Below are 25,339 nucleotides of genomic sequence, written 5' to 3' on the forward strand. Positions count from 1 at the left end.
GCCAGGGTCGTAATGAGGGCCAATGACACTAAGCTAAACTCGTGCCTTATTATACAGTTTGGTATGGCTAAAGAAAGATGCAATGCCGCTTCCACCAAACGTCCCTGCAGTATGTCCAATTATTTATTGACGTTATACAAGCATATATCAAGTGTATACAAAATCACCAGCTCAACTTTAAGATTGAAATATTCTAGCAAAGGTACCAGAGAAAATGTGTAATACTTGGAATAAATGAGCTTCATTTGGCACAAGAGAGGCCTTGTTTTCAACTTCACTCTATCGTTCCAAAGACTGATGGATGCTGCGTTGGTCACAAAATAGTCGAGATAAATAATCTCAATAGATGGAACGATAGAAACTTCACTAAGTTTCCAACTGTACTGTTTTAATTTTTTCCCAGCATTAAAGACCATCATCCTGGTTTTGGTTGCATTAGGTCTAACATTATAATGGTACGCAAAGTGCTAAAATAAATGCAACTTTGCTTGTAGACCCGATGGTGTAAGGTCGAAGAGGAGGATGTCGTCCTCAAATGCTAACCAATGTATCCTCATTATTCTAAGTCTTGCTGCGAACACCCTTTCATCAGCCCATAGATTGTCTAAATCGCATATAGAGATTCAGAGGCCGATTCATGGAATAATTAGCGCGGCGCAAGTGGCCAAAAACGTGCGAATCGCAGTGGAATAGCGAAAATCGCAGTGCAAGTGCGAAAATCGCACGAAAAGGAGCGCACATCGATTCATGGAAAACCAGCGGATGTGCGATAAAAAAGAGCGCGGCGCACGTTGGCGCACAGGCCATCTAACAGCGTGCGCCAGGTCACAGCGAAAATCGCACAGGCCACAGCGAAATTCGCACATAGCGCGGCGCACGCAACAAAAGTAGGCGGAACACGGGCGTAACACTCGGAATGGGGAACAACTTGCCAAAACGTGGGCGTCACGGGGGAAGTACAGGGCACAAGTGCGCGGAACGCCCAAACGCTCGCCTACAACACGTATTCATGGAATAGAATAGGGCAAAAAAGCGCACGCTCAAACCAGCGCACAGGTACAAACACGACCGCCACAAGAAAGCAGGCGGTAGCGTCTCTGCGGCTGTAAGAAATGTGCGCCAAAAGGTGCGCCAACAAATAGCACCTATATACTGCCATGATGAATGTCCTATACTATGGCCCTCCAGGACAAATGACGTGCAAAGGGGTACCCACAAACACGGACACCCGCTGACAAAAAATACGTGTGCGTGTATACCGGGGTGCGCGGGAATTTCCACATGCGATTTCAGCAGGTTACGTGTATTTCAGGGGTGCGCGGGAAGTTCCACGCGCGATTACAGCAGGGTACGTGTATTTCAGGGGTGCGCGGGAAGTTCCACACGCGATTGGCCCAGTGCGAGCAAGGTATGTGTATTTCAGGGGTGCGCGGGAAGTTCCACACGCGATTTCAGCAGGGTACGTGTATTTCAGGGTTGCGCGGGAAGTTCCACACGCGATTGGCCCAGTGCGAGCAGGGTACGTGTATTTCAGGGGTGCGCGGGAAGTTCCACACGCGATTTCAGCAGGGTACGTGTATTTCAGGGGTGCGCGGGAAGTTCCACACGCGATTGGCCCAGTGCGAGCAAGGTATGTGTATTTCAGGGGTGCGCGGGAAGTTCCACACGCGATTTCAGCAGGGTATGTGTATTTCAGGGGTGCGCGGGAAGTTCCACACGCGATTGGCCCAGTGCGAGCAGGGTACGTGTATTTCAGGGGTGCGCGGGAAGTTCCACACGCAATTTCAGCAGGGTACGTGTATTTCAGGGGTGCGCGGGAAGTTCCACACGCGATTGGCCCAGTGCGAGCAGGGTACGTGTATTTCAGGGGTGCGCGGGAAGTTCCACACGCGATTGGCCCAGTGCGAGCAGGGTACGTGTATTTCAGGGGTGCGCGGGAAGTTCCACACGCGATTTCAGCAGGGTACGTGTATTTCAGGGGTGCGCGGGAAGTTCCACACGCGATTGGCCCAGTGCGAGCAGGGTACGTGTATTTCAGGGGTGCGCGGGAAGTTCCACACGCAATTTCAGCAGTGTACGTGTATTTCAGGGGTGCGCGGGAAGTTCCACACGCGATTGGCCCAGTGCGAGCAGGGTACGTGTATTTCAGGGGTGCGCGGGAAGTTCCACACGCGATTGGCCCAGTGCGAGCAGGGTACGTGTATTTCAGGGGTGCGCGGGAAGTTACACACGCGATTGGCCCAGTGCGAGCAGGGTACGTGTATTTCAGGGGTGCGCGGGAAGTTACACACGCGATAGTCCCAGTGCGAGCAGGGTATGTGTATTTCAGGGGTGCGTGGGAAGTTCCACACGCGATTGGCCCAGTGCGAGCAGGGTACGTGTATTTCAGGGGTGCGCGGGAAGTTCCACACGCGATTGGCCCAGTGCGAGCAGGGTACGTGTATTTCAGGGGTGCGCGGGAAGTTACACACGCGATAGTCCCAGTGCGAGCAGGGTACGTGTATTTCAGGGGTGCGCGGGAAGTTACACACGCGATTTCAGCAGGGTACGTGTATTTCAGGGGTTCTGGGGAGTACCACACGTGAATTGGCCGTGTGGGCCCTCCCAGGTGTACGCTCCACAACCTCCACGGACCCTGCAGGCAGCCCACACCACGGGGGACTACCCTGCACCCATGCTCATGTCCCGCAGGCAGCCCATCCACCATGGGCATGCCCCCCAGCCAACCCACATGTCACCTTGCACTACTGATCAACAATGCATGTCTACCACCACCCCCACCCCCCTGCCACCATGGGCATCCTCCACCAGGCACCCACTCATGTCTTCCACCACCCTCACCCCCCTGCCACCATGGGCAGACTCCACCAGGCCCCCACTCATGTCTCCCACCACCCCCACCCCCCAGCCACCAGGGTCACCCTCCACCAGGCCCCCACTCATGTCTCCCACCACCCCCACCCCTCTGCCACCATGGGCATCCTCCACCAGGCCCCCACTCATGTCTCCCACCACCCCCACCCCCCTGCCACCATGGGCAGACTCCACCAGGCCCCCACTCATGTCACCCACCACCCCCACCCCCCTGCCACCATGGGCATCCTCCACCAGGCCCCCACTCATGCCTCCCACCACCCCCACCCCCCTGCCACCATGGGCAGACTCCAGCAGGCCCCCACTCATGTCTCCCACCACCCCCACCCCCCAGCCACCAGGGTCACCCTCCACCAGGCCCCCACTCATGTCTCCCACCACCCCCACCCCCCTGCCACCATGGGCATCCTCCACCAGGCCCCCACTCATGTCTCCCAACACCCCCACCCCCCTGCCACCATGGGCAGACTCCAGCAGGCCCCCACTCATGTCTCCCACCACCCCCACCCCCCTGCCACCAGGGTCACCCTCCACCAGGCCCCCACTCATGTCTCCCACCACCCCCCCAGCAGTGCAGGGGCAGCCTCCACCAGGCCCCCACCCATGTCTCCCACCACCCCCACCCCCCTGCCACCATGGGCAGCGCCCACCAGGTCCTCACAATCCCCAATCATGTGCGTAATAGTCAGCCTCCACAGCCAAAAAGCCCTACCAAGTAACCCATTCACCCACATGGAAATGGAAATCACATGTTACACCCCCAATGTTCATTAAGCTAATGAACCCATGTCCGTCACACACAATGGTTGCAATTGAATGGGAAAACACACAACATGACATGCATGAAACCAATGAGATGATACCACACAGTGAAGTATGCTAACAAAATTGTAAAAAAATAAAGAATGCTAAAGAAAGAAAACTAACTACAATGTGAATGTGAAAAAAAAGAGCTGCATGTCCGTATAAAAACACAAAACTGCAAATCAGAATCAAAAAAAATTATGTCCAAAGTCAAATGTAAAAAAATCTCCATGCAAAAAATAACTATGTACAAAACTAACAAGGGTCCATGAGCCCAACTGAACAAAGGAAACCTACTAAAAAACTTACTTAAAAATCAACTATATACAAAAAGTGGAGCAGTGTCCGTCGACTCCAAATCATAATAAGAAAGAAAGGAAACCTAAAACTAAAGAACTATATACAAAGGCGGCAGGCAAGTCCAGCGGCTCACTCCGTGGTGTCCCGGGCCAGGGCATCATCGAACTCCTGTTCGATGTCCCGGAGGCGGTCCAGTTCCATGGCCCCGAGGGTCCGCAGGGACGACGCTGTGTCCTCCTCCAACCCCCTGCGGATTGCCTCGAGGCACTCGGCCCGCCTCAGGGCCCTCCGCATGGAGTTCTCCGCCCTGACCATTGTGAGCCGCGCCTCTTCCGCCCGCCGCCGCTCCGCACCTATGGCGTGGCCCAACTGCTGCCACACGGAAGACACTCTCTGTCCTGGGTCCCCCTGCCCTCCGGCCGATGCCTGCCCCTCCGATGTCGAAAGCCCCGAGCCTTCATGTCTCCCACCATGTTGCTGCTGCTGCTGCTCTGCCTCTGCCCGTGCACTGCCTCCTGCTGCCTGCACATCCTCCGCCGGCTGGGGTGCACTTGTTGATGTGGACACCCCTGCTGGACCTCCGACTCCCGACTGTGGCAGGGATGCCTCCTCCACCAGCCTGGCCGCACCGTCAGAGGCAGCTCCACAGGGCACCCAGGTGACTGATGGGTGGGAAGATGGCACAGAGGACGACTGGCGCGTAGGGGGTCCAGTTGAGGAGGGGGTCGGAGCAAGCCCCATCAGACGGAGGAATCCGGCCTGGGTGACCTGTCCCAGCAGGCTGACGTGGTCAACGAGCCATTCGAGATGACGTGCAGTCTCTCCATGAAAAGACTGCAGGTCACCTCGCATGGCCCGTTGACGCAACGCCACACCAGCCAGGACAGGCTCAACCCGGACCTGGATGGCCACGTCCGCAGGCAGAGGAAGGCCAGTTGACGTCAGCTCATCCCCTGCCTGAAAACGGGTCTGGACGTAGGCATCCCTGCTGGTGCAAGATGATGCAGGGACAGGATCGGGGACAGGATTGCACACAGGCACCTCCGCCGCCGCCTGTGCTGCCTCCTGTCCCTGGTCCTGGACTGCACCACTAGCACCAGTGGGATCCCCACCTCCAGACCCCGTCTCTGGTGCATGCACGGCCCCCTCCTCCACCAAACCCCCGACCAACCTGGATGACTCCGTGCCATCTTCCCCTGTTGGGCCCTGTGGGGTCCCAGCTGCCCCTTCTGCTGCCGAGGAGTCCAACTGCAACCTCCGCCTCTTGGACCTCCTCCCGGCAGCTGCGGCCTGGGATGCGGCACCGGACTCCTCACTCCCCGACGAGATGACAACACGGGAGGGGAGCCGGGCCTTGCGTCTCCGGCTGGCGGTCGGATCCCCGCCGCTATGCTCCACAGCACCTTCTCCGCCCTCTTCATCAGTTGACGCTGCAGACAGGGAGAAACAAAACACAGGCATCAGGGCACTGTACAATGGACACATACACGCATGACAGTTGCACATGAGTGGCATTGGCAAACCTCAGACATGTCATCACAATCCCCAACACACATGTCATTGCAACTCGCACACATGAGCCATACCACAGCCATATCGCAACTGCCACCGCCATCCATACACATACAACAGCATCAGCAGCCAAAGGGGAGCCAGACATCACATGCAACACAGGAAGTGCACCACACATGTACACACACCACCACACTTGCATGCATGTCTACACCTCTGCCAAGTGTCGCACTGTTCAGACGGGCATCCATGTCACATCTGCCAATCAGGCTTCCACATACCGCTGTCACATGCATCCATGTAGCATCACTGTTGCACCCTTGACAAATACACACACATGCACATGTACACAGTGCACATACATGCAGCCGAATACAACATACATGCCTGACATCACGGACATGTCTACTTACATGCACATTCATCCAAACATGTGTGCACGCACAACTGCATTTGCCATGCAAGCCCACACACACAAGCACCATCCATGTCTCACACATTACAGCCCTCGCATGTGTCAGACCCACGGCCCTGTACACCCCCACCCATACTCGACCCCATACAAACAGATGTGCAACCGGCACAATGCCGAAAAATCACCACACGCACTGCTCACAATCAGGATGCATGTACACTCACCGCTCGACTCCAGACGGGTCTGCTTCTCTAGGACCTGGACGTGGAGCGCTGGGGACATGCGTTCCAGGACCCCCATCTGTTCTTCCGACAAGTGGCCCCGGCGCCCCTTGGCATCCGCTGCCTTCAAGAGGCGCCGGGCCTTGTTCAGGGTCCTGGACCTGAAGTCCTCCCAGCGCTTCCTGACATGTTGTAAGTCCCGGACTGCCACCCCCTCCGCGTTGATGGCAGTCACGATGTCAGTCCAGATCCAAGTCCGTCCTTCCTTGTCGGCGCGGGAACTTCCGAAGAGGGCATCATACTGCCCCAGGACTTGCTCCACCAGGACACCAACTTCGGTGGCACTGAAGCTGGTGCCCCTCTGCCTCTCTGGCCGGGGGTTGCCAGTGGTCACAGATGGTGTTTGCCCCGACATGACAACCCCAGAGGCAGGAGTGGGTGGGCAACTGGGTCCTGGGGCTGGGCTGTGGAGCGATGGAATTCCAGTCGGGAGTCTTCGGTTCCAGCAGGGGTGGTCACAGCAACAGCACCCCTGGCTGATGTGCAGGCAGCAAATGGCAGTGCACGTGGTCAGCAGGCAGTCAGGCAGCAGCAGATGGCAGGTGGGAGCGTGCTCGGGGCTCTGGGGGGCAGTAGCTCGGCCTTCTGGGCAGGAGCATGGTCTTCCGTGTGCTTACGCGTGGCCAGCTTGGTACGGAGTGATTTGGCACGTGAAAATCCTGCACGTCAGCGTGAAAACCGAGGAAAGGCCCTTAGCGCGTAAGCACGTCAGCACGCATACGCGATTCTATTGGACCAAAGGCCCTCAGCGCGTAAGCGCGTCTGTGACGTGACCCGCACGGGTGTTTCCCACACAGCACGTGATGACAGAGCACACGTGGAAAGACTGCACGTCAGAGTGTCATCGCGTGTAATTGGACAGCACGTCAGAGTCTCATCGCGTGTAATTGGACAGCACGGCAGAGTCTCATCGCGTGTAATTGGACTGCACATCAGGGTGTCATCGCGTGTAATTGGACTAAAGTGCGCGAACACGCGATTGGCCTATGTACGTGTATATCAGGTGTGCGCGGACACTTACACACGCAAGTACGTCAGCGCACCTGTATCCTGGTGTGCGCGGGAATTTCCACACGCTATTGGACTGGGTACTGGATTTCAGGGGTGCGCGGGTCACACGCTCGCCTACAACACGCGCAACGCATTAATTTGCGCGCTAAAAAAATAACAAGCTCAGACCCAGGATGAACATACCGTTCCTAGCAGCAGTGGGCGTAGCCTACCAAAGGAGGAGGAGGAGGATAGTCAGGGCCAGAATATTCACACCCAGAACCAGCCTTTTCGGGATGCCTGATGACCAGGTGCATGGGAGGTACAGGTTTCCACCACACATCATACTGGACCTGGTGAGTGAGTGGGAGGATGACCTCACATCACCCACCCTGTGCTCCCAAGCACTCAGCCCCCTGGAGAAGGTCCTCAATGTACTGCACTTCTTAGCCACTGGATCATTTCAGCGGACAAGTGCCATTGTGGGTGGTGTATCACAGGCCACCCAGTCACGCTGCCTACACCAGGTCTTGAACATCATCACTGCACGCCCATCAGTCCGCAGGCACATATACCTGCCCAGAACACCTGCAGAAAGGCATGCTGCCGCCCTGGATTTCTACGCTGTGGCACGATTCCCCAAAGTGCTAGGTGCCATCGACTGCACCCATGTGGCTCTACGTCCCCCCAGGGCATCTGAGCACATCTATAGGAACCGCAAGCACTGGCATTCCATCAACGTGCAGGTAGTATGTAATGCCAAGGGAATCATCACCTCAGTATATGCCAACTATCCCGGGTCAACCCACGACAGCTTCATTTACCGAATGTCCACCCTAAGCCGGGACCTAGAAGCTGGGCGGCATGGCGATACATGGCTGCTTGGTGAGTATGAATGCCACTGCACATGCATGCATGTCAGATACTGAGCAAGGTCACAACCCCACCAATGATACCAATCACCACCTCCACAGGGGACAGTGCCTACCCTCTCAGCCCCCACATGATGACGCCAATTCGGAACCCCACCACGCCACCCCAGGTAAGATATAACGCAGCCCACATTACAACCCGGGGCATAGTGGAGCGCACATTCGGAGTGCTGAAGTCACGCTTTCGCTCCCTTGACCGTTCTGGCGGGCAGCTGTTGTACGCTCCCCCAGTAGTGTGCAGGATCATAGTAGCAGCATGTGTCCTGCACAACGTTGCAACACGCCGGGGCCTGGCCGTGGACATGGTGGTGCCCCCCCATCCCCAACCACATGCACAGCCGCTGCGCATGGGAGGGGAAAGGGCACGGGGGAGGCAGCCCGTACACAGCTAGTGGCTAATTACTTCACATAGAAATCACACCCCTGTGGAGTGCACACTGCCCTGGCACATTCCATCTGACAATCAATGATGACTCAACCTGACACTGATCCTGAATGTCTGGAGAAAGAACCGTGAAAACCATATCAGCCTGAGATTGTTCACCTGGAAGTGTCACAATGTGTGCATCCCTACCCACACAGACACCACCAATGCAGTTTTGTGAAGTTACACATTCAAGCAGCTAAAATGAACACGCACTTGCAAAATGCAACAAGAGGACAGTGCCATGTCAGCCAACCCAACCCCAGCACCGCCACACCACACACCGTGCCATGTCATGCTATTTGCAGGTAAACAAAGTAATCCACACAACATGACACTAGGGTCACAATGTACAGTGTCCCTATTAGAAACTTGCAACACCTGAAATGCTCACAGTAATGCCGGACCAACAACAAAGTTGAGCACGTACTACCATTAACATGACATCACTAATGTTAAATATTAGTAGTCTCACCACCTGGAAATGCCTGCACTCCCACCACTACCAACTGTGCAGTGTTGGCGCCATGTAGAGTTGTAGGTGCACTGCTGCCAACAGGGACCACATCTCCAGACTAGAGGTCCTTGTGTCGACATGAGGAAGGGACCTGCAAATTGGGAGGTAGACACAGAAGATGAGTTACACATCAATGCAACATGCAGTGTACAACACAACAGCAATATGCACTAGGAATGTATACACAGTATTGACTACAGACTGCCCACACAGCTCATGGGAGTCCAACGTCACTGTGTAATTCACTGTCACTTGGGCACACCCTTTGCAAGCCCATGGAAACGGGAAGCAGGAGGGGTGTGTGTGACTCAAACCCAAGCATCGGAACCAAATACATTACAAGCCTGCATGTGCCCAGCCACAATGTAGTGTATGCCCACAGGAACCACGGAAGCCAACAAATCGTCCCAAAAAAATTGGGAATAAAATAAATAAAAATAAAAATAAAAATAAAATCAAAAATGGCCATTGAAGGGCCCTGGGGGGGTTGGGGAGGCCACCCAGGAGGTCCGAGGACAGGATGCACACCAGAACCCACCTGCGTGGATCCTGGGAAAAAAAAACACCTCCATGGGCTCATGGCCCACACGGCTACCCTATTGTGGGAGTATCACTGCTGTCGCTATTATCACCCTGTGCAGCTGCATCCGGAGGTGGTTGCACTATGGGAGGCAGCCCACGCAAGGCCCTAGTCTGCTCCTCCATGGCTGCAAGCATGCGGGTGTGGTAGGTCTGGTTCTGGAGGATGAGTGTGCGGAGGTCCCCATGCAACAACTCACGGGATGCCCGGACCTCCGCCCTCGTTGCCTGCATCTCAGCTGAGAGCGTACGGGTGAGACGCTCCAGCTGCTGTTCTGTCCTTTGGTGTGTTGAAGCCTCAAGCTCAACAAGAGTAGTCCTGAGGTGAAGGAGCTCCTGCCTCAGGGCTTCCCTGTGGCCCTGGGACTCAATGGAGATGGCCTCCTGCAGAGTCGCCAGTGCCGCCCGCCTGTCCCTGTTGGACCCCAACATGTCCTCCCTGTGTGACTGGCAGATGGAGTCGGTTGCCTGCTCTAGTCGCTCCATCAGCCTTTCAGGGGGGACAATGGAAGTGGCCACCCTATCCATGGCCTGAGCCATCATCTCGGATGATGCTGCCTGTTGGGTTGCCATACCGTAAATGGATTGCTCCCATGCGGTATTGCCAGGTGGCGTACGGCCACCACGTCGGCGGGCACCACACCTGTCTGGGGCAAGGCGAACTGCGCCTTGCTGTGCCGGCACTGCCTGAGGCTGCAGGACTGCATTCCCCCTCTGATCTGCTGGCCCAGGAACAGGATCAGATGTCGCGGAGTGTGACCCTGCATCCGTAACCACCAAAGGCGTAGCTGCCAACACTGACATCCCCATTGAGGGTTCTGACCCTGGTGCAGGTGGGTGAGACAGAACAGAATCCCTCCCTGGAACACTCACCTGCGACGGCACGTAGGTCTCATCCGAATCAACACCTGAGTACAGCTCGGGGGAGGTGCAGCCAGAGACACCCCTTGAGAGCACGACCTGCAGCACTTGTGGGTTCTCACCCACCACCACACCACGTCCCTCACTGGTGGTTGGTCGGCCCTCGGACCCCTCCTGGGTCTGCACCATCTCCACAACCCCAGCAGTATCAGGTGCGTCTTCCCCTGCAAAGACATGAAAACAAATAAATAGAAACAGGCATTAGCACCATGGCACACAATGAGGGCTGAGAAGCAAGAGCACCAGTACTTGTTTGACACATGTCCCACATGACTAAAACCCTCCCATGCATGCACCCTCACTGCGTATGAAGGGCAGGCAAATGGCACACACTGATGACACCAAGATGGAAGATGAACACATTTTCTGCATGCTGCCTGGCAGTGGCATCACACATTGGCCTGTGATTGGCAGGTGAAACACACATGCCATCACACAGATGGCATGTACCATTGCTATTGAGTGAAGATGGAGAGGAGGGCAGCACCTATTCATTCAGTCCAGTTCCCGCATGTAATAGCTTTTCTAATTCAAACAGGTCTGATTCTTCACCTGGAGCTGCCAGTCCAAAATGGTGCAATTGCACAGGGACATGTTTGAACAAATGATATCCAGGTAACAAAGTCACTCCACTTTACCATAGCCATGTCAGACATGTGACTAGAGGACTGCGACATGCCTAGTAAAAGTGGTGGAATGCAAACAATCTGACTAAATGAACAGTGAAAAATCAGGCAACAATGTTGTGGCAGGGTGACACTTTAAGGGCAACTGGCGTGCAGTTGGGCTAGATGTTTACTGTTGGCAGAAGGGATACTGCTATGGCCAAATGCAGCTGCGCAGGACGTATTGCATGAAGCACATGGCTGACCCATACGACTCAGGTGCACACACTCTCACCTGTCACACAAACAGAAGCCCTCACACACACCATGCACATGGATGACACACACATGCATGTGCACTCACCGGACAATGCCTCGTAATCAGCCAAATCTCCCACGCCTTGGATCTGTTCCTCCGTGACGTAGGTCCCAGCGACTGACTCATGTGGAGTGAGTTCCATGTCTACTACTGGAGACCCACCTCCAGTCACTAGAGTTGCGGCATGACTTGAGGCCAGCTTACTCTTTGCCCTGCGCTTTAGGTCATTCCAGCGCTTATAGCAATCATCGGCTGTGCGCCTCACGATTCCAAGGGCACTTACGATGTCCGCAACGGTCTGCCAGTGTGCCTGGCGTTGTGCAGGTGTGGTCTTGGATCCTGCAACAATGACCATCTCGTTGTCATGTGCGGACACATACTCGACAAGTGCATTCAGTTCGTCATCCGTGAAGCTGGGCTTCCTGGATGGGCCGGACTGTGTAGCCGTGTCTGGGGCATCAGCCTGTGCCGGACGAGCACTCTTCCTCTTCCGCTTGGAAGGTGGTGGTGATCCTGAGTGTCCTGCGCCGCTCTGGACACTAGGGGCAGGAGCCCTGGTGGACTCTGTATCAGGAGTGTGGGATTGCACACTCAGCATGGGAGTTGGTGCAGGCATTGGCTCTAGTGTGATGGTGTCAGGGGGAATGTCAGCAGCATGGACTAGGACCGACACTGTCCGGGCTGGGTGTGTGAGGGCTGGGGTGGATGGAGCCGCAGCTGCCCCTGCAGCCTCTCCGCCCTGCCTACTTGGTGCAGCAGATGACCTTGCTGCCACAGATGCACGTGGCATGGTGACATCAACGTGCACCAGCGCACGTGTCATAGGAAGTCAGCCATGGAGTCAGCCAGGTCTGGTGCCACAATGGGCTGGTCCAACAAGGGCTGAGCATGGATGGTGTCAGCCACATCAGCCTCAACGGGAGGGGGGGGGGATTATGGGTGCCCTTGACTGGTCCTCCACACATGGGGGGACAGGCTCACCCTGCAAGTAACGACCACGTCCCCTACCGGATCCACCACGGCCACCACTTGTGGCTCTTCCACCTTTGCCACCCTTACGGAATCCTCGCCTCCCAGCCATGGCACTGATGTTAATGTGCGCATGGGAGTGGGTGTAAAATATTGTCCTGGGCAATTGGGGGTCAAAGGGGTTGGGTACCAGATGGTAATTGTACCCTAGTGCTCTTGCAAGGCTGATTGTAACCCCTGGGGAAAGATGACGGGTCACGCTACGCACAGGAGCCCCAAAAAAGGGAGATGACGTGCACGCAACCCCTCCTAGACCACGTGTGCAGAAAGAAAAACCTGCACTACGCTGTGGCACCCAGTAACACAAGAATGAACGTATGCGTGTCACACGCAGCCTAGAATGACCTCTGAAGGGGTAGGCTACACACAGGGCAAGCACAGATGTTAGATACGTACGTGACTCACCGTCTGCCAGATAAAAGAGCGTGAAAAAGGAGCGCGTTTGGTTGGCAACACCCCCGCCAAAAGAAGATTTGTACGCTGTCTGAGGAGACAGGACAACAGTAGTAGGGGACACTGTTTGAGGGAACAGGCCCAGGTAAACCAGTTAAAGTGAAAAAAGAGAAAAAGCTGTCAGAGGTAACAGGGAATACGAACTTGAAACGCTGTGAAGTCAATCGCGTGTGAAACGACAAGAAGTACAGAATTCACCCACTCGCTCTCCACGAAAAGCACGTACAAGGAAATGGTGTTCTACGCGTACCTTTTATACAGGCCCACATGTCCAGCGTCACTTACGCGGCGTGTACGCGCTAGGGCCATTTCCACCAATTACACGCTTTGTCACTTCTGCGTGTAGGGCCATTTCCACCAATCACACGCGATGACACACTGACGTGCAGTCCAATTACACGCGATGAGACTCTGCCGTGCTGTCCAATTACACGCGATGAAACTCTGACGTGCTGTCCAATTACCCGCGATGACACTCTGACGTGCAGTCTTTCCACGTGTGCTCTGTCATCACGTGCTGTGTGGGAAACACCCGTGCGGGTCACGTCACAGACGCGCTTACGCGCTGAGGGCCTTTGGTCCAATAGAATCGCGTATGCGTGCTGACGCGCTTACGCGCTAAGGGCCTTTCCTCGGTTTTCACGCTGACGTGCAGGATTTTCACGTGCCAAATCACTCCGTACCAAGCTGGCCACGCGTAAGCACACGGAAGACCACGCTCCTGCCCAGAAGGCCGAACTACTGCCCCCCAGAGCCCCGAGCACGCTCCCACCTGCCATCTGCTGCTGCCTGACTGCCTGCTGCCCAAGTGCACTGCCATTTGCTGCCTGCACATCAGCCAGGGGTGCTGTTGCTGTGACCACCCCTGCTGGAACCGAAGACTTTCGACTGGAATTCCATCGCTCCACAGCCCAGCCCCAGGACCCAGTTGCCCACCCACTCCTGCCTCTGGGGTTGTCATGTCGGGGCAAACACCATCTGTGACCACTGGCAACCCCCGGCCAGAGAGGCAGAGGGGCACCAGCTTCAGTGCCACCGAAGTTGGTGTCCTGGTGGAGCAAGTCCTGGGGCAGTATGATGCCCTCTTCGGAAGTTCCCGCGCCGACAAGGAAGGACGGACTCGGATCTGGACTGACATCGTGACTGCCATCAACGCGGAGGGGGTGGCAGTCCGGGACTTACAACATGTCAGGAAGCGCTGGGAGGACTTCAGGTCCAGGACCCTGAACAAGGCCCGGCGCCTCTTGAAGGCAGCGGATGCCAAGGGGCGCCGGGGCCACTTGTCGGAAGAACAGATGGGGGTCCTGGAACGCATATCCCCAGCGCTCCACGTCCAGGTCCTAGAGAAGCAGACCCGTCTGGAGTCGAGCGGTGAGTGTACATGCATCCTGATTGTGAGCAGTGCGTGTGGTGATTATTCGGCATTGTGCCGGTTGCACATCTGTTTGTATGGGGTCGAGTATGGGTGGGGGTGTACAGGGCCGTGGGTCTGATACATGCGAGGGCTGTAATGTGTGAGACATGGATGGTGCTTGTGTGTGTGGGCTTGCATGGCAAATGCAGTTGTGCGTGCACACATGTTTGGATGAATGTGCATGTAAGTAGACATGTCCGTGATGTCAGGCATGTATGTTGTTTTCGGCTGCATGTATGAGCACTGTGTACATGTGCATGTGTGTGTATTTGTCAAGGGTGCAACAGTGATGCAACATGGATGCATGTGACAGCGGTATGTGGAAGCCTGATTGGCAGATGTGACATGGATGCCCGTCTGAACAGTGCGACACTTGGCAGAGGTGTAGACATGCATGCAAGTGTGGTGGTGTGTGTACATGTGTGGTGCACTTCCTGTGTTGCATGTGATGTCTGGCTCCCCTTTGGCTGCTGATGCTGTTGTATGTGTATGGATGGCGGTGGCAGTTGCGATATGGCTGTGGTATGGCTCATGTGTGCGAGTTGCAATGACATGTGTGTTGGGGATTGTGATGACATGTCTGAGGTTTGCCAATGCCACTCATGTGCAACTATCATGCGTGTATGTGTCCATTGTACAGTGCCCTGATGCCTGTGTTTTGTTTCTCCCTGTCTGCAGCGTCAACTGATGAAGAGGGCGGAGAAGGTGCTGTGGAGCACAGCGGCGGGGATCCGACCGCCAGCCGGAGACGCAAGGCCCGGCTCCCCTCCCGTGTTGTCATCTCGTCGGGGAGTGAGGAGTCCGGTGCCGCGTCCCAGGCCGCAGCTGCCGGGGGGAGGTCCAAGTGGCGGAGGTTGCAGTTGGACTCCTCGGCAGCAGAAGGGGCAGCTGGGACCCCACAGGGCCCAACAGGGGAAGATGGCACGGAGTCATCCAGGTTGGTGGGGGGTTTGGTGGAGGAGGAGGCCGTGCAAGCACCAGAGACGGGGTCTGGAGGTGGGGATCCCACTGGTGCTAGTGGTGCAGTCCAGGACCAGGGACAGGAGGCAGCACAGGCGGCGGCGGAGGTGCCTGTGTGCAATCCTGTCCCCGATCCTGTCCCTGCATCATCTTGCACCAGCAGGGATGCCTACATCCAGACCCGCTTTCAGGCAGGGGATGAGCTGACGTCAACTGGCCTTCCTCTGCCTGCGGACGTGGCCATCCAGGTCCGGGTTGAGCCTGTCCTGGCTGGTGTGGCGTTGCGTCAACGGGCCATGCGAGGTGACCTGCAGTCTTTTCATGGAGAGACTGCACGTCATCTCGAATGGCTCGTTGACCACGTCAGCCTGCTGGGACAGGTCACCCAGGCCGGATTCCTCCGTCTGATGGGGCTTGCTCCGACCCCCTCCTCAACTGGACCCCCTACGCGCCAGTCGTCCTCTGTGCCATCTTCCCACCCATCAGTCACCTGGGTGCCCTGTGGAGCTGCCTCTGACGGTGCGGCCAGGCTGGTGGAGGAGGCATCCCTGCCACAGTCGGGAGTCGGAGGTCCAGCAGGGGTGTCCACATCAACAAGTGCACCCCAGCCGGCGGAGGATGTGCAGGCAGCAGGAGGCAGTGCACGGGCAGAGGCAGAGCAGCAGCAGCAGCAACATGGTGGGAGACATGAAGGCTCGGGGCTTTCGACATCGGAGGGGCAGGCATCGGCCGGAGGGCAGGGGGACCCAGGACAGAGAGTGTCTTCCGTGTGGCAGCGGTTGGGCCACGCCATAGGTGCGGAGCGGCGGCGGGCGGAAGAGGCGCGGCTCACAATGGTCAGGGCGGAGAACTCCATGCGGAGGGCCCTGAGGCGGGCCGAGTGCCTCGAGGCAATCCGCAGGGGGTTGGAGGAGGACACGGCGTCGTCCCTGCGGACCCTCGGGGCCATGGAACTGGACCGCCTCCGGGACATCGAACAGGAGTTCGATGATGCCCTGGCCCGGGACACCACGGAGTGAGCCGCTGGACTTGCCCGCCGCCTTTGTATATAGTTCTTTAGTTTTAGGTTTCCTTTCTTTCTTATTATGATTTGGAGTCGACGGACACTGCTCCACTTTTTGTATATAGTTGATTTTTAGGTAGGTTTTTTAGTAGGTTTCCTTTGTTCAGTTGGGCTCATGGACCCTTGTTAGTTTTGTACATAGTTATTTTTTGCATGGAGATGTTTTTACATTTGACTTTGGACATAATTATTTTGGATTCTGATTTGCAGTTTTGTGTTTTTATACGGACATGTAGCTCTTTTTTTTCACATTCACATTGTAGTTAGTTTTCTTTCTTTAGCATTCTTTAATTTTTTTCAATACAATTTTGTTAGCATACTTCACTGTGTGGTATCATCTCATTGGTTTCATGCATGTCATGTTGTGTGTTTTCCCATTCAATTGCAACCATTGTGTGTGACGGACATGGGTTCATTAGCTTGATGAACATTGGGGGTGTAACATGTGAAATCCATTTCCATGTGGGTGAATGGGTTACTTGGTAGGGCTTTTTGGCTGTGGAGGCTGACCATTACGCACATGATTGGGGATTGTGAGGACCTGGTGGGGGCTGCCCATGGTGGCAGGGGGGTGGGGGTGGTGGGAGACATGAGTGGGGGCCTGGTGGAGGATGCCCCTGCACTGCTGGGGTGTGGGGGTGGTGGGAGACATGAGTGGGGGCCTGGTGGAGGGTGACCCTGGATGCTGGGGGGTGGGGGTGGTGGGAGACATGGGTGGGGGCCTGGTGGAGGGTGACCCTGGTGGCAGGGGGGTGGGGGTGGTGGGAGACATGAGTGGGGGCCTGGTGGAGGGTGACCCTGGTGGCAGGGGGGTGGGGGTGGTGGGAGACATGAGTGGGGGCCTGGTGGAGGCTGCCCCTGCACTGCTGGGGGGTGGGGGTGGTGGGAGACATGGGTGGGGGCCTGGTGGAGGCTGCCCCTGCACTGCTGGGGTGTGGGGGTGGTGGGAGACATGAGTGGGGGCCTGGTGTAGTCTGCCCATGGTGGCAGGGGGGTGGGGGTGGTGGGTGACATGAGTGGGGGCCTGGTGGAGGCTGCCCCTGCACTGCTGGGGTGTGGGGGTGGTAGGAGACATGAGTGGGGGCCTGGTGTAGTCTGCCCATGGTGGCAGGGGGGTGGGGGTGGTGGGAGACATGAGTGGGGGCCTGGTGGAGGCTGCCCCTGCACTGCTGGGGGGTGGGGGTGGTGGGAGACATGTGTGGGGGCCTGGTGGAGGCTGCCCCTGCACTGCTGGGGTGTGGGGGTGGTGGGAGACATGAGTGGGGGCCTGGTGGAGGATGCCCATGGTGGCAGGGGGGTGGGGGTGCAGGGGGACATGAGTGGGGGCCTGGTGGAGGATGCCCATGGTGGCAGGGGTGTGGGGGTGGTGGGAGACATGAGTGGGGGCCTGGTGGAGGATGCCCATGGTGGCAGGGGGGTGGGGGTGCTGGGGGACATGAGTGGGGGCCTGGTGGAGGATGCCCATGGTGGCAGGGGGGTGGGGGTGCAGGGGGACATGAGTGGGGGCCTGCTGGAGGCTGCCCCTGCACTGCTGGGGGGTGGGGGTGGTGGGAGACATGAGTGGGGGCCTGGTGGAGTCTGCCCATGGTGGCAGGGGGGTGGGGGTGGTGGGTGACATGAGTGGGGGCCTGGTGGAGGGTGACCCTGGTGGCTGGGGGGTGGGGGTGGTGGGAGACATGAGTGGGGGCCTGGTGGAGTCTGCCCATGGTGGCAGGGGTGTGGGGGTGGTGGGAGACATGAGTGGGGGCCTGGTGGAGGATGCCCATGGTGGCAGGGGGGTCGGGGTGCAGGGGGACATGAGTGGGGGCCTGGTGGAGGATGCCCATGGTGGCAGGGGTGTGGGGGTGGTGGGAGACATGAGTGGGGGCCTGGTGGAGGATGCCCATGGTGGCAGGGGGGTGGGGGTGCAGGGGGACATGAGTGGGGGCCTGGTGGAGGATGCCCATGGTGGCAGGGGGGTGGGGGTGCAGGGGGACATGAGTGGGGGCCTGGTGGAGGATGCCCATGGTGGCAGGGGGGTGGGGGTGCAGGGGGACATGAGTGGGGGCCTGCTGGAGGCTGCCCCTGCACTGCTGGGGGGTGGGGGTGATGGGAGACATGAGTGGGGGCCTGGTGGAGTCTGCCCATGGTGGCAGGGGGGTGGGGGTGGTGGGTGACATGAGTGGGGGCCTGCTGGAGGCTGCCCCTGCACTGCTGGGGGGTGGGGGTGGTGGGAGACATGAGTGGGGGCCTTGTGTAGTCTGCCCATGGTGGCAGGGGGGTGGGGGTGGTGGGTGACATGAGTGGGGGCCTGGTGGAGGGTGACCCTGGTGCTGGGGGGTGGGGGTGGTGGGAGACATGAGTGGGGGCCTGGTGGAGTCTGCCCATGGTGGCAGGGGTGTGGGGGTGGTGGGAGACATGAGTGGGGGCCTGGTGGAGGATGCCCATGGTGGCAGGGGTGTGGGGGTGGTGGGAGACATGAGTGGGGGCCTGGTGGAGGATGCCCATGGTGGCAGGGGGGTGGGGGTGCAGGGGGACATGAGTGGGGGCCTGGTGGAGGGTGACCCTGGATGCTGGGGGGTGGGGGTGGTGGGAGACATGGGTGGGGGCCTGGTGGAGGATGCCCCTGCACTGCTGGGGTGTGGGGGTGGTGGGAGACATGAGTGGGGGCCTGGTGGAGGGTGACCCTGGATGCTGGGGGGTGGGGGTGGTGGGAGACATGGGTGGGGGCCTGGTGGAGGGTGACCCTGGTGGCAGGGGGTTGGGGGTGGTGGGAGACATGAGTGGGGGCCTGGTGGAGGGTGACCCTGGTTGCAGGGGAGTGGGGGTGGTGGGAGACATGAGTGGGGGCCTGGTGGAGGCTGCCCCTGCACTGCTGGGGGCTGGGGGTGGTGGGAGACATGGGTGGGGGCCTGGTGGAGGCTGCCCCTGCACTGCTGGGGTGTGGGGGTGGTGGGAGACATGAGTGGGGGCCTGGTGGAGGATGCCCATGGTGGCAGGGGGGTGGGGGTGCAGGGGGACATGAGTGGGGGCCTGGTGGAGGATGCCCATGGTGGCAGGGGTGTGGGGGTGGTGGGAGACATGAGTGGGGGCCTGGTGGAGGATGCCCATGGTGGCAGGGGGGTGGGGGTGCAGGGGGACATGAGTGGGGGCCTGGTGGAGGATGCCCATGGTGGCAGGGGGGTGGGGATGCAGGGGCACATGAGTGGGGGCCTGCTGGAGGCTGCCCCTGCACTGCTGGGGGGTGGGGGTGGTGGGAGACATGAGTGGGGGCCTGGTGGAGTCTGCCCATGGTGGCAGGCGGGTGGGGGTGGTGGGTGACATGAGTGGGGGCCTGCTGGAGGCTGCCCCTGCACTGCTGGGGGGTGGGGGTGGTGGGAGTCATGAGTGGGGGCCTGGTGGAGTCTGCCCATGGTGGCAGGGGGGTGGGGGTGGTGGGTGACATGAGTGGGGGCCTGGTGGAGGGTGACCCTGGTGGCTGGGGGGTGGGGGTGGTGGGAGACATGAGTGGGGGCCTGGTGGAGTCTGCCCATGGTGGCAGGGGTGTGGGGGTGGTGGGAGACATGAGTGGGGGCCTGGTGGAGGATGCCCATGGTGGCAGGGGGTGGGGGTGCAGGGGGACATGAGTGGGGGCCTGGTGGAGGATGCCCATGGTGGCAGGGGTGTGGGGGTGGTGGGAGACATGAGTGGGGGCCTGGTGGAGGATGCCCATGGTGGCAGGGGGGTGGGGGTGCAGGGGGACATGAGTGGGGGCCTGGTGGAGGATGCCCATGGTGGCAGGGGGGTGGGGGTGCAGGGGGACATGAGTGGGGGCCTGCTGGAGGCTGCCCCTGCACTGCTGGGGGGTGGGGGTGGTGGGAGACATGAGTGGGGGCCTGGTGGAGTCTGCCCATGGTGGCAGGGGGGTGGGGGTGCAGGGGGACATGAGTGGGGGCCTGGTGGAGGATGCCCATGGTGGCAGGGGGGTGGGGGGGGTGGGAGACATGGGTGGGGGCCTGGTGGAGGCTGCCCCTGCACTGCTGGGGGGTGGGGGTGGTGGTAGACATGCATTGTTGATCAGTAGTGCAAGGTGACATGTGGGTTGGCTGGGGGGCATGCCCATGGTGGATGGGCTGCCTGCGGGACATGAGCAGGGGTGCAGGGTAGTCCCCCGTGGTGTGGGCTGCCTGCAGGGGCCGTGGAGGTTGTGGAGCGTACACCTGGGTGGACCCACACGGCCAATTCATGTGTAGTACTCCCCAGAACCCCTGAAATACACATTCCCTGCTGGTATCGCGTGTGCAACTTCCCGCGCACCCCTGAAATACACGTACCCTGCTCGCACTGGGCCAATCGCGTGTGTAACTTCCCGCGCACCCCTGAAATACACGTACCCTGCTCGCACTGGGCCAATCGTGTGTGGAACTTCCCGCGCACCCCTGAAATACACGTACCCTGCTCGCACTGGGACTATCGCGTGTGTAACTTCCCGCGCACCCCTGAAATACACGTACCCTGCTCGCACTGGGCCAATCGCGTGTGGAACTTCCCGCGCACCCCTGATATACACGTACCCTGCTCGCACTGGGACTATCGCGTGTATAACTTCCCGCGCACCCCTGAAATACACGTACCCTGCTCGCACTGGGCCAATCGCGTGTGGAACTTCACGCGCACCCCTGAAATACACGTACCCTGCTCGCACTGGGACTATCGCGTGTGGAACTTCCCGCGCACCCCTGAAATACACGTACCCTGCTCGCACTGGGCCAATCGCGTGTGGAACTTCCCGCGCACCCCTGATATACACGTACCCTGCTCGCACTGGGACTATCGCGTGTGTAACTTCCCGCGCACCCCTGAAATACACGTACCCTGCTCGCACTGGGCCAATCGCGTGTGGAACTTCCCGCGCACCCCTGAAATACACGTACCCTGCTCGCACTGGGACTATCGCGTGTGGAACTTCCCGCGCACCCCTGAAATACACGTACCCTGCTCGCACTGGGCCAATCGCGTGTGGAACTTCCCGCGCACCCCTGAAATACACGTACCCTGCTCGCACTGGGCCAATCGCGTGTGGAACTTCCCGCGCACCCCTGAAATACACGTACCCTGCTCGCACTGGGCCAATCGCGTGTGGAACTTCCCGCGCACCCCTGAAATACACGTACCCTGCTCGCACTGGGCCAATCGCGTGTGGAACTTCCTGCGCACCCCTGAAATTCACGTACCCTGCTTGCACGGGGCCAGTCGCGTGTGGAACTTCCCGCGCACCCCTGCAATACGCGTTCCCCGCTTGGCGTTTGCTGTTTGCCAGCCCGGTGAACTGGTCCAGGGTTAGCGCAGCCCTTTGCGATGATTTAGCGATTTGGATGGCTTTTCCTTGCGCGAGGGCGTTCTTGGGGGCGTTACTGGCGCTGCTGCAGGGTCGCTGCGATTCTCTGCGCCACGGCTGGTTTGGGAGCCTAAAATCCATGAATACGCTGTGCGCGGAAATCGGTTTTAGCGCACGTGCCTGGCGCAGACAATCGCACGCGGACACTCTGCGCCAGCCGCTTGCGACACTTTTCTGCGAAATTCTATGAATTACCCTGTAAATAAGGCTGCAGCTAAATTGCAGCCTTGCTTCAGTCCAAGATGTGTTCGCACTAATTTTGTCCTTGCACCTGCCAGAGTTAGTCTAATCGAATATGCAGTGTTTGGGCCTCATCATGAGTCTGGCGGTAACCCTTAAATGTGGCAGTAGCGCTATTACTGCCGCATTTAAAGGTCCACGAGATCATTGCCTTGGCGGATTTCCTCCCAGCTCTGAGCTGGGGGGAAATCTGCGGCAAATTTGCCGATTTTCGGTGCTATTACCGCCGGCGGGAAATCCGCCGGCGGTAATAGCGCGAAATTTCCCCATTGGGCCCAATGAGGAATGAGGAATTCCGGAATGGGCCCAATGGGGAATGGGCACTAACCGCTCCGCCAAACCCGTGATCCGGCGTTAATAGCGCCAGGGGGTTTGTTGGTAGGGCTAATACCGCTGGCGGTAATACCGCCGGCATTACCGCCCAACTCGTGATGAGGCCCTTTGTGTGGAGCTGGCCCATCGAAATGATCAAAATGCCTGAATACCAAGGGCAGACAGCTTCCTCCACACCATATTTCTTACCACAGTGTCAAATGCATTAGACATATCGATGCATGGCATATACACTGGACATGCTCCTTTTATTTTAGAGCCAGCTAGAATATGCGCAAGAGTGGTAGCGTTCAGCACAGTGCTCATACCTCTTCGGAAGCTTGTTTGGAATTTTGAATATGTATTATGGAGTGCAATGTACTTTTACATGTCATGCAGAATCAAGATGGCAAAGACCTTTGCGGCCGCATCCATAAGAGATATGGGACGGTAATTGTCGGGGTTGCCAGGAACGCCCTTTTTAAATGTGGGTACGATTATTGAGGTTACCCAGGTTTGAGGTATCTTACGAGTCCGCAAAATCAAATCAAATTTCATCGTAAGAATTCCTGCCCATAACAACGGTTCAGCCTTATATACGCAAGGCGGAATGCCGTCTGGTCCTGCTGCTTTAGAGTGGGTAAGCCTGCCAATGGCCCACTCTATACCTTGTGTTGTCCACTTGACGGCATTCATATTATGGCCAGTTGGTGACTGATAAATACATTCCCCAAAACGAGCTGGCAATTGATACTTGTTTGTGATATGCGCTTCCCAGACCTCAGCAGGAATTATGTTTGTAGAAAAATCCTTGGTACTAGAGTCTGGATGCCTGATAATTGACCATATCAGTCTAGTGTTATGTTTGCAGATCGATCTTATAAGTTCACAAATTAATTGGTTGTAAGATATAATCTTAATTACTCTATTTTTATTCTTAAATTCTTGTAGGATGCCTTTTTTTAACAAGTACTGGGGTGGGCTCAAGTTTTAATGTTTTAATATTCGCAAGGCTCTGTTCTTTTCATGCTTCATAAACCTAACTTTATAATCATACTTATGGTTCGTTAGAATATATTGACGGCATCGCCTGCAGTCAAATCTCTACATATAGCCAGCCTTTAAGATTACTTAGTCTACTTGTGCTTCAGCAGCTGTACAATTATAAAACGGCTTGCATTTTCTTCAGTGTTCTTCACACGCGCAATCTTCATTCCGCATATGAAATGTTACTCGATTTTGGACTTCGTCATCAGATTCTAGAAGGTCTCTTTTTGGTACGTCATCTCTGCTTCTCTTTCATTTATCTTCACTCTTCTGCAGGGATTTCCCCTAAGAGACTGCCCTCTCTTTGTGGATACATCATGTATGGTTTTCTCAATGGATAGCTTGTTTGGAGGAATCTTCGCAGTATAGGGATCATTACTGGCGTTGTACATGTTGCAATTTCCGGCTTCCAACATATAGTCAGAATAGGGGCAGTATTTCCGGTGGAGGCACTTGGCTCCTCCTCTTCAAACCAATCCTGGTTCCACACCAACAATCTCCTGTGTGTGTGAGGTCATAACCAGAGTGCTTTGCAACAGAAAAGGTAAAGGGGGAAAACATGTAATACTAAGTCCCACCCACCTTCCTGTCGGTTGTGGGTCAAACGGTCCCTCTGGTTAATAGAGCTCCTTCTTGTTCCTGATTAAAGCGGCAGGTCTCCCTTGAAGCTGCAGCAAGACCAGACTTTCTGGCTCCTGCAAACCACATGCTTGTACATTATGAATGGGGTTCACCTGCGGGATGACTTCTGTAAGCACGCAGTCCCAAACATGACATTTCACTGTCAATCGATACTAAGGGCAGGAGCTGGCTTCAGGTTGACACAGTGCATATGAAATGTTGTTGGGGTTTCCTGTCTCCTTTGTTAGCCTCTGCAGCCAGGCCCCAGGTGGGCCTGTTTGAATTACCCTGTGAATAGTACGCAAATCGCTGCCACCAGCTACAGGGCTCCACAAAAGGATAGAGCGGATTCATGTAGCCTTTGTTAGTTAATTAGGCTGGCCATGGAATGGGGAAGAATAGGCCTTCCCCCTTATGGAGATGCATCGTGTACTCCTCCTGTCATATCACAACTAAATATGACAGGTGGACTGTGCCTGTGCCTGTAGCCTGGCCACCCAGAGTACACAGGTCTATGTGTGTGTCATGCAGCGAGCATAGGAAAATGTGTGCAGATTAGCCCCACATTTTTCAGAGGTTGATCTACCATCATTCAATTTCATTAAGAATTTCAAAAAAAACCAGGCGAGCGCACACCCACCATGCGGATAGTCGAATTCCTCACACCAGGTGCACAAAATTCTCGAAAGTGGTTGTGAAAGGGTGGCATGAGGGGGATTCTGCATGCCACTCCAGCATGTTCTTATGAGCACATGGGTAGTGGGACCCTCTGTCTCTCCAAAATCAGATACTTTAACACTCTCATGTCTATATTCTTGCAAAGCCAGGAAATTAACTCATGGCAAGATCCCATTTTTGATGGACAGCATCCAAAGGAGATGCAAAATAGTGTGCCGGGGGCACCTCACTCCAAAGTGGAAGTTACCCAGAGTTCCACTCCTGCTCTGGAATATCTTCCACTCTTCTACATTGATGTGGCTTCACTTAAAGGATTTGTATATGTTTGATCAACCCACGTGCTTACAATAGGGACACATGCAATTACCTGGTCTCATAGTATCTACAGCCTGCTGACACTGCAGATTTTGCTCATAACAAGCATTGGCAATGCCAATAGGTTTGGCTCAGGGCTGTGTGAGCAAAGCGTGTGGGAATGTTTTTGTTTTCCTTTTTTAAAGCACAGCAAACCACAAGCAACCCTCCACAGTTACAAAGGCAGAGTTACCGTCTTTTCCAGTGCTTATTTACAATGCTCCACCTACATATGAAATTCTAGGAAAATATATTTAGCTTATCTCATTCTGCTTGTTATAAATTAAGTTAAAAGAATTTTAAGAACGTGCAAAAAAAAAGTTAGAGTTTGAAGAACGT

Source organism: Ambystoma mexicanum, chromosome 5p, assembly GCF_040938575.1.
Source record: "Ambystoma mexicanum isolate Mex_15411 chromosome 5p, UKY_AmexF1_1, whole genome shotgun sequence".
Classification (NCBI taxonomy): domain Eukaryota; kingdom Metazoa; phylum Chordata; class Amphibia; order Caudata; family Ambystomatidae; genus Ambystoma; species Ambystoma mexicanum.